This window comes from Chiloscyllium plagiosum, chromosome 37, assembly GCF_004010195.1.
Source record: "Chiloscyllium plagiosum isolate BGI_BamShark_2017 chromosome 37, ASM401019v2, whole genome shotgun sequence".
In the NCBI taxonomy this organism is placed as follows: Eukaryota; Metazoa; Chordata; class Chondrichthyes; order Orectolobiformes; family Hemiscylliidae; genus Chiloscyllium; species Chiloscyllium plagiosum.
Genome location: NC_057746.1, coordinates 8,473,515 through 8,484,080, shown reverse-complemented (window position 1 = coordinate 8,484,080; position 10,566 = coordinate 8,473,515). Strand labels below are relative to the sequence as shown.

General features: G+C 42.6%; 1 protein-coding gene across 1 annotated transcript in view; it reads left to right on the top strand.

Moving 5' to 3' along the window:
- LOC122541281 (NACHT, LRR and PYD domains-containing protein 3-like) overlaps positions 1 to 9,912 on the top strand; it is a 40,124-nt gene extending 30,212 nt beyond the window's left edge. Inside the window, exon 4 of the mRNA XM_043677905.1 lies at positions 9,698 to 9,912. The gene's annotated coding sequence lies outside the window, so the exon portion shown is untranslated. The remainder of the gene's footprint in view (positions 1 to 9,697) is intronic.
- The last annotated feature ends 654 nt before the right edge of the window (positions 9,913 to 10,566 follow it).

Here is a 10,566-nt window from a genome sequence, read left to right as displayed (position 1 = left end):
CCCTCCCTCCCTCCCTCCCTCCCTCCCTCCCTCTCCCTCTCTCTCTCCCTCTCTCTACTGGTGTCTTTCTCCCTCTCTCTTTTTTGTAGACCCTTGGTGGTTGAGGATATAATTCTTACCTAATTAATGGTCGGGTCTTGGGTCCTGTTGTAGAACACAAAGACTTTCTGGGTGCAGAACATAATTATTATTTAATTAATGTAGTGTTGTAGAACGGGGTCCTCGTGGGTGTAGGATGTAAATCTTATATAATTGATTGTAGTGTCTTGGGTAGTGTTGTAGAACAGAGGGAGTTAGTGGATGTAAGGCGTAATGCTTATGTAAATAATTGTACGACCATGGATAGTGTTGTACGGGGGAGCGAGGGGATGTAGGACATATTTCTATAATAATTAATTAGCAGTCTTGTAGAACACGGAGAATTAGTGGGTGTACCACATTATGCTTGCGTAATTAATTGTACAGCCTTGAGTAGTGTTGTAGTATGGGGGATCGATGTGGTGCAGGACACAATTCTGATATAATTAATGATTGGGCTTTGGGTTTTGCTGTACAACATAGGGACCTTGGGTATGCTGGACAAAATTCTTGGACAATTAATGGCAAAACTTGGTCGTTTTGTAGGACGGGTTACCTAGGGATTGTAGGGCATGATTCTGATATAATTAATGTTTAGTGCCTTGGGTGGTGATGTAGAATGGGGGACCTTAGGGATGTAGGACATAATTCTGATATAATTAAAGGGTGCAGGGACCTGGGGATATCTGACATAATTCTAACATAACAAAGGGTAGAGCTTTGGGCAGTATTGCAGGCAGGAGGACCAATGGCTTTTAGTACACAATTCTTATATAATTAATGGTAGGGCCTTGGGTAGTGTAGTAGAAACTAGGAACCTAGGTGGTTTAGGACATATTATATATTTAATGTTAGGGTTTTGGGTGGTGTTGTAGAACACTGGGATCAAGGGGTTGTAGGACATAAGTTTACATAATTGATGGTAGAGCCTTTGATAGTGGAGTATAACAGGGAGACCTATGGGACGTAGACCATAATATTTATGTAATTAATGGCAGGACATTGGGTAGTGTTGTAGAGCAGAGGGGCCTGTGGGATGTAGGACATATTTATTATATAATTAATGTTAGGGTCTTGAGAAGAATTGTAGAACACAGGGATCTAGTGGTTATAGGACATAATTCTTACATAATTAATGATAGGGCCTTGGGTAGGATTGTCGAACAGAGAGACCTTGGGGGTACAGGACGTAATGCTGATATAATTAATGTTAGGACCTTGTGTAGTGTTATCGAACACAGGGACTGAGGAGTAGTAGGGCATAATGCTTACATAAGTAATGGTTGGACCTTGGGTAGTGTTGGAGAACAGAGGGACCCAGGGCATTTCGTGCACAACTCTTATGTAATTAAAGGTAGGGCCATGGGAAATGTTGTAGAACAGGGGGACTTCGGAGGCAGAGGACATAATTCTTATTTAATTAATGATAGGGTCTTGGGTATTGTTGCAGAACAGCGGCAACAAGGGTGTATAGTACACAATTCTTATATAATTAACGGTCGTGCCTTGGGTAGTGTTGTAGAACTGGGGACCTAGGTTTGTAGGATATAATTCTCATGAAATTAATGGTAGGACCTTGGATTATGTTGTTGAACTGGGGTCCACATGTGTGTAAGGAAAAAATCTAATATTATTAATTGTAGGGCATTGGGCCTTGTCGTCGACCAGGGAGACCAAGGGGGTGTAGGACATAATTCTTCTATAATCAATGGTCGGGCCTGGGGTTGTGTTGCAGAACAGAGGGACCTGCGGTGTGTAGGACATAATTCTTACCAATTAGTTGTGGGGCCTTAGGTAATGTTGTCAATCAGGGGGACTTAGTGGTGCAGGACATAATTCTTCTACAATTAACAGTAGGACCTTGGGTCATGTTGAAGAACAAAGGACCAAGGGAGTGTAGGATAATGGTAGGGTCTTGGGCAGTTTTGTAGAGCAGGGGGACCTAGTTGTGTAGGACATCATTCTTATATAATTAATTGTAGGGCCTTGTGGAACAGTTTATAGGAATAATCGTAGTGTTGTGAACAGCGGGACCGAGGGGTGTAGGGCATACTTATTATATAATTAATGGTAGGGCCTTGGGTAGTGTTGTAGAACACAGGGACCTTGGGGATGTAGGACTTAATTATTACATAATTAAAGGTGGGACCTTGGGTGGTGTTGTAAAACAGAGGGACCTATGGGGTGTACGACATAATTCTGATGTAATGAATGCTAGGGCCTTCGGCAGTGCGGCAGAATGGAGGGGCCAAGTCTGTATAATACACAATTCTTATATAATTAATGGTAGGGCCTTGGGTAGTTTTGTAGAACACAGGGACCTCGGGGGTGTCGGATTACATAATTAATGGGCAGTCCTTGGGTCGTGATTTGGGACAGATTATTATTTGTGGGCGGCACGGTGGCACAGTGGTTAGCACTGCTGCCTCACAGCGCCAGAGACCCGGGTTCATTTCCCGACTCAGGCGGCTGACTGTGTGGAGTTTACACGTTCTCCCCGTGTCTGCGTGGGTTTCCTCCGGGTGCTCCGGTTTCCTCCCACAGTCCAAAGATGTGCAGGTCAGGTGAATTGGCCATGTTAAATTGCCCGTAGTGTTAGGTAAAAGGGGTAAATGTTGGGGTATGGGTGGGTTGCGCTTCGGCGGGTCGGTGTGGACTGGTTGGGCCGAAGGGCCTGTTTCCACACTGTAAGTAATCTAATCTAATCTAATCTAAGTAATTATATACTGCTGGAAATGTGTTGCTGGAAAAGCGCAGCAGGTCAGGCAGCATCCAGGGAACAGGAGAATCGACGTTTCGGGCATAAGCCCTTCTTTATTCCTGAAAAATCAAGGGTGGGGTATTGGGTAGTGCTGCAGACCGGGGGAGTTTAGGGGTACTGTACATAATTCTTATATAAATTAATAGTAGGAACTTGGGTGGTGTTGTAGAACACAGGGACCTAGGTGCTCATAATTCTTATATACTTAATGGTAGGGCCTTGGATAATGTTGTAGAACAGGGGGACCTGGGGTTTATAGGAATAATTCTTATATAATGAATGGCCGGGCCTTTAGTAGTGTTGCAAAACACAAGGACAGTGGGGTGTGTCGGAGAAATACGTAAATAATTAACGATTGGACTTTGGGTAGTGTTGTAGTACAGGTGACCAGTGGGGATATAGGATAAAATCCTTATATAATTAATGGGAAGGCCTTGGGGAGTGTTGTAGAACAGGGGATCTCAGAAGTTTCGGACACAATTCTTCTATAATTAATGGTAGAGCTTTAGGTATTGTTGTAGAACACAGGGACCAAGGGGGCGTAGGAAATCATTCTTATATAGTAGGGCCTTGTGTCATATTGTAGGGGTTATAGGAAATAATTTTTATGCAATTAATGGTATTGCCTTGGGTTGCGTTGTGGAACAGGGGGACCTAGTGGATATAGGACATTATTCTTATGTAATTAATAGTTGAACAGAGGGATCTAGGGGATGCAGGACACAATTCTTACATAATTAAAGAAAGAGTCTTGGGTATTGTTTAGAACAAGGGAACTGAGGGGGTGTTGGACATAAATCTTACATAATTAATTATAGAGCCTTGGGTAATGTTGTAGAATAGGCAGACTAGGGAGTGGAGGGCATAAATCTTATATAAGTAATTATAGGGCCTTGAGTTGTGTTGTAGATCATGGGGACCAATGGGATGAATGACATAATTTTAATGTACTTAATAGTAGTGCCTTGAGTAGTGTTGCAGAACACAAGGTCTTCGTGGGTGTAGGGCATAATTAATTGCAGAGCCTTGGATAGTGCTGTAGAACAAAGGGATCTTGGAGGTGTGTAGGACATAGAGTCATAGAGATGTACAGCATGGAAACAGACCCGTCAGTCCAACACGTCCATGCCGACCAGATATCCCAACCTAATCTAGTCCCACCTGCCAGCACACGGCCCATATCCCTCCAAACCCTTCCTATTCATATACCCATCCAAATGCCTCTTAAATGTTGCAATTGTACCAGCCTCCACCACATCCTCTGGCAGCTCATTCCATACACGTACCATCCTCTGCGTGAAAAAGTTGCCCCTTAGGTCGTTTTTATATCTTTCCCCTCTCACCCTAAACCTATGCCCTCTATTTCTGGACTGCCCGACCCCAGGGAAAAGACTTGCCTATTTATCCTATCCATGCCCCTCATAATTTTGTAAGTAGAACAGGGAGACCCGGGGGTGAAGGACATAATTCTTGGATTATTAATGGTAGGACCTTGTGTAGTGTTGTATAACAGAAGGACCTAGGAGGTTTAGGACAAATTTCTCAGCTAATTATAGTAATCATAGGACCTTGGGCATTGTTGTAGAATATAGGTATCTCAGGTCTGTAGGACATAATTCAAATAGAATTAAATGTGGGGATTTGGGTAGAATTCTAGAACACAGGGACGAAGTGCGTGTAGGACATAATTCTTACATATTTTGTGGTAGGGCTTTGAGTAGTGTTGTAGTTCAGAGGACCTTGGGTATAGGTCATAAATTTTATGTAATTAATGGTAGGGCCTTGGCTAGTGTTGTAGAACACAAAGACATCGGGGCTGTAGGTCACAATTCTTGTATAATTAAAGGGAGGAGAAAGTGAGGTCTGCAGATGCTGGAGATCAGAGCTGAAAATGTGTTGCTGGAAAAGCGCAGCAGGTCAGGCAGCATCCAGGGAACAGGAGAATCGACGTTTCAGGCATAAGAAGGGCTTATGCCCGAAACGTCGATTCTCCTGTTCCCTGGATGCTGCCTGACCTGCTGCACTTTTCCAGCAACACATTTTCAGCTCTAATTAAAGGGAGGGCCTTGGGTAGTATTGCAGAAGACAGGGACTTAGGATGTGGAGGACATAATTAATTTATAATTAATGGTAGGGCCTTGAGCAATGTTGCAGGTAAAAGAAATAAGAAAGGGATGATCACCTTACTGGTATTGTAATATAAACACCTCCCAAAGTCAGCGGGAAATTGAGAAACACATTTGTAAGGAGATCTCAGTTATTTGTAAGAATAGTAGGGTGGTTATCGGAGGGGATTTCAACTTTCCAAACATCGACTGGGACTGCCAAAGTGTTAAGGGATTTTGGGGTCATAGAGATGAACAGCTGGGAAACAGACCCTTTGGTCCAACTCGTCCATGCCGACCAAATAGCCCACCCAATGTAGTCCCACCTGCCAGCACCAGGTTCATACCCCTCCAAACCCTTCCTACTCATATACTCATTCAGGTACCTTTTAAATGTTGTAATTGTACCAGCCTCCACCACTTCCTCTGGCAGCTCATTCCATACACGTACCACCCTCTGCTTGAAAAAGTTGCCCCTCAGATCTCTTTTATATCTTTCCCCTCTCATCTCAAAATTATGCCCTCTAGTTCCCCCAACCAAGGGAAAAATAAACTTTGTCTATTTATCCTATCCATGCCCTCATGATTTTATCAATCTGTGTAAGGTCACTCCTCAGCCTGCGATGCTCCAGGGAAAACAGCTCAGGTCTTTGCAACCTCTTCCTATAGATCAAACACTCCAACCCTGGCAACATCCTTGTAAATCTTTTCTGAAACCTTTCAAGTCTCACAACATCTTTCTGATAGGAAGGAGACCAGAATTGCATGCAATATTCCAACAGTGGCCTAACCGATGTCCTGTACAGCCTCAACATGACCTTCCAACTCCTTTACTCAACACTCTGACCAATACATGAAAGCTTACCAAACACCTTCTTCACTATCCAATCTACATGTGACTCCACTTTCAAGGAGCTATGAACTTGCACTCCAAGGTCTCTTTGTTCAGCAACACTCCTGAGGATCTTACCATTAAGTGTATAAGTCTTGCTCAGATTTGCTTTCCCAAAATGCAGCACCTCACATTAATCTAAATTAAACTCCATCTGCCACTTCTCAGCCCATTGGCCCATCTGGTCAAGATCCCATTGTAATCTGAGGTAACCTTCTTCGCTGTCCACTACACCTCCAATTTTGGTGACATCTGCAAGCTTACTAAATTTGTGTTACTTACTAAGTTTGTGCCCATATCCAAATCATTTATGTATATGACAAAAATTAGAGGACCCAGCACCGATCCTTCTGGCACTCCACTAGTCACAGGCCTCCAGTCTGAAAAGCAACTCTCCAACGTCACCCACTGTCTTCTACCTTTGAGCCAGTTCTAAATCCAAAAGCCTAGTTCTCCCTGTATTCCATGATATATAATCTTGCTAACCAGTCTCCCATGGGGAACCTTGTCGAACGCCTTACTGAAGTCCGTGTAGATCACTTCCACCGTTCTCCCTCATCAATCCTCTTTGTTACTTCTTCAAAAAACTCAATCAAAACTGAGGCATGATTTCCCACGCATAAAGCCATGATGACTATCCCTAAACAGTCCATGCCTTTCCAAATATGTGTACATTCTGTCCCTCAGGATTCCCCAAAACAACTTGCTCATCACCGACGTAAGGCTCACTGGTCTATAGTTCCCTGGCTTGTACTTACCACTTTTCTTAAACAGTGACACCACGTTAGCCAACCTCCACTTTGTCTATTTATCCTATCCATGCCCTCATGATTTTATCAATCTGTGTAAGGTCACTCCTCAGCCTGCGATGCTCCAGGGAAAACAGCTCAGGTCTTTGCAACCTCTTCCTATAGATCAAACACTCCAACCCTGGCAACATCCTTGTAAATCTTTTCTGAAACCTTTCAAGTCTCACAACATCTTTCTGATAGGAAGGAGACCAGAATTGCATGCAATATTCCAACAGTGGCCTAACCAATGTCCTGTACAGCCTCAACATGACATCCCAACTCCTGTACTCAACACTCTGACCAATACATGAAAGCTTACCAAACGCCTTCTTCACTATCCAATTTACATGTGACTCCACTTTCAAGGAACTATGAACTTGCACTCCAAGGTCTCTTTGTTCAGCAACACTCCTGAGGATCTTACCATTAAGTGTATAAGTCTTGCTCAGATCTGCTTTCCCAAAATGCAGCACCTCACATTAATTTAAATTAAACTCCATCTGCCACTTCTCAGCCCATTGGCCCATCTGGTCAAGATCCCATTGTAATCTGAGGTAACCTTCTTCGCTGTCCACTACACCTCCAATTTTGGTGACACCTATAAGCTTACTAAATTTTTGTTACTTACTAAGTTTGTGCCCACATTCAAATCATTTATGTATATGACAAAAATTAGAGGACCCAGCACCGATCCTTCTGGCACTCCACTCGTCACAGGCCTCCAGTCTGAAAAGCAACTCTCCAACGTCACCCACTGTCTTCTACCTTTGAGCCAGTTCTAAATCCAAAAGCCTAGTTCTCCCTGTATTCCATGATGTATAATCTTGCTAACCAGTCTCCCATGGGGAACCTTGTCGAACGCCTTACTGAAGTCCATGTAGATCACTTCCACCGTTCCCCCTCATCAATCCTCTTTGTTACTTCTTCAAAAAACTCAATCAAAACTGAGGCATGATTTCCCACGCATAAAGCCATGATGACTATCCCTAAACAGTCCATGCCTTTCCAAATATATGTACGTTCTGTCCCTCAGGATTCCCCAAAACAACTTGCTCATCACCGACGTCAGGCTCACTGGTCTATAGTTTCCTGGCTTGTACTTACCACTTTTCTTAAACAGTGACACCACGTTAGCCAACCTCCAATCTTTCGGCATCTGACCTTCTCTAGTAGGTACATGCACATACTGAATCAGAACATTTTCTAGTCCATATTTAACAAATTTCTCTCCTTCATCTAAACCCTTATCACTATGGTAATCCCATAGTGTTTGGAAAGTTATAATCTCCGACCATAATCACCCTATTATTCTTACAGATGACTGAAATCTCCTTATACATTTGTTTCTCAATTTCCCGCTGACTATTCTGGGTCTATAACACAATCCCAATAAAGTTTATTATTCCTCAGTTCCACCCAAATAACTTCCCTGGATCTATTTCCAGGAATATGCTCCCTCAGTACATCTATAACACTATCCATTGTCAAAAACGCCACTCCCCCTCCTCTCTTGCCTCTCTTTCTGTCCTTCCTATAGCCTTTGCATCCTGGAACATTAAGCTGCCAGTCCTGTCCTTCCCTGAGCCACGTTTGTGTAATTGCTATGATATCCCAGTCCCATGCCCTGAATTCATCTGCCTTCCCTGTTCGGCCTCTTGCATCGAAATAAATGCAGTTTAATTTATCAGTCCAACATTGTTCTCTGCTTTGTCACTGCCTGCCCTGACTGTTTGACTTGCTTCTTTTCTCAACTATTCCAGTCTCAGACTGATCCCTTTCCTCAGTATCTCCCTGGTCCCACCAACACACCCCACCGCTTACTAGTTTAAATCCTCCCGAGCATCTCCAGCAAATATTTCTGCCAGTATATTGGTCCCCTTTCAATTCAGGTGCAATCCGTTATTTTTGTACATGTCACTTCTACCCCAAAAGAGATCCCAATAATCTAAAAATGTGAATCCAAGTACCATGCATCAGCTCCTCAGCCACACATTCATCTGTTCTATCCTTCTATTCCTGCCCTCATTAGCTTGTAACACCGGCAGTATTCCGGATGTTACCACCCTGGAGGACCTCATTTTTAAATTCCTACCTAACTTTTGATATTCCCCCTTTGAAATCTCATCCTTTTCCCTTCCTATGTCGTTCATCCCAATGTGTACAACACTACACAAGGCCCTACCATTAATTATCTAAGATTTATGTTCTAAACCCCTGAGTCTCCCTGTTGTACAACACAACCTGAGGCCCTACAATTAATTATATAAGAATTGTGTTCTACACTCCCTGAGTCCCCGTGTTCTACAACATTGGTGATCCCTTTCCCTTTTGAGAACATTCTGAACCCTCTCTGAGACACCTTGACACTGTCACCATGGAGGCAACACACCATTCTGATTTTTCGCTGCTGGCCACAGAAACATCTCTCTGTGCCTCTCCCTCAAGAGCCCCCTAATACAATCGATCTCTTGTGTTAGGGACCCCGATATACCCCTCATTATTTTAGAGCCAGTCTCAATACCAGAAACTTGGTTGTGCTACATTCCCCTGAGAATCCATCCTTCCCAAAATTTTCCAAAACAGTATTATTTTTTGAGATGGGGAGAAACACAGAAGACTCCTACACTACCTGTCTACCCCTCCTACCTTTCCTGGAGTTAACCCATCTATCTGACTGTATCTGAGACTTTTCTACCTTCCCATAATTGCCATCCATCATACCCGCTTGCTCTTGTAAATGCCTCATTGCTTTCAACTCCAACCAATGTATTCGATCTGATACGACTCATAACCAAAGACATTTATTGAAGGTTTAATCATCAGTAACATAAAATATCTAAAAACTCCCACATCTACAGGCCCAGAAAATAGCACCATCTTATTGCTCTACAAAATACTGTTCCAGGCTAATTTCACACGTATGGCTTATATTTGTAAGGTTAATCAAGGAACAGATCTCAATAAAAGACATAATCAAGAACCCACTGTACTCAGTCTTGAAGATTTACAACAAGGCTATAATTAAAACCATTTACTTAACTGTTTCTGTGCTGTGACTTCTCCCATATAGGTTCCTCCGAGACCAGTTGTGAATTTCGCTATTTGTTAAGTTTCCCTGGACGCAGTCCGATGTCCAGTGATTCATGAATTCAAACAGCAAAGGCAGTAAGTGGCAAAAAAAAAAATTATTCAGAGAAACTTATAACGAACAGTGTGATAATATTTACGTGTAACTGTCTGACCCGATCTTGGAAATAAAGAGATTACGTTTTTACCCATAAAAAAGTGAGCATTATTGAGAATTAAGTTTTCTGCATAAAACATATTTTTTAATTTAAGGAATATCGTTAAATCAGCAATGCAACTACATATTATTTTCACAGTCCTAAATCAATAAACGTTTTAACCCACACAGAGGGTGGTACGTGTATGGAATGAGCTGCCAGAGGAAGTGGTGGAGGGTGGTACAATTGCAACATTTAAAAGGCATCTGGATGGGAAAATAAACAGGAAGTGTTTGGCGGACTATGAACCGGGTGTTGGCAGGTGGGATTAGATTGGTTTGGGATATCTGGTCCGCATGGACAGGTTGGAGCGAAGGGTCTGTTTGGTGCTGTACATCTCTATCACTATGACTCTATATATTTTTGGCAAAACCCAACTTGATCCAATTAAAGTATAAGTAGGCCATCTAGTGGCTATTTGCTAGTATTGTGTCAGCTGAAATACTGTATAAACCCTTAGAGATGATTGTATTTCGGAGCAGTTCATTGACTGCTTCCCATGGTGTCTGTGTGTGTTGTGTGTATACACACATTTGGTCAATACTGATGGTCTGTTATCGACATTTTCTTCAACAGTCATCAAACAAAAGCTTTTCTTTCTCCTGCCTAATTGTTTAATGTACTTGTCCGATAACTATTTTTTATTTGTATAAGC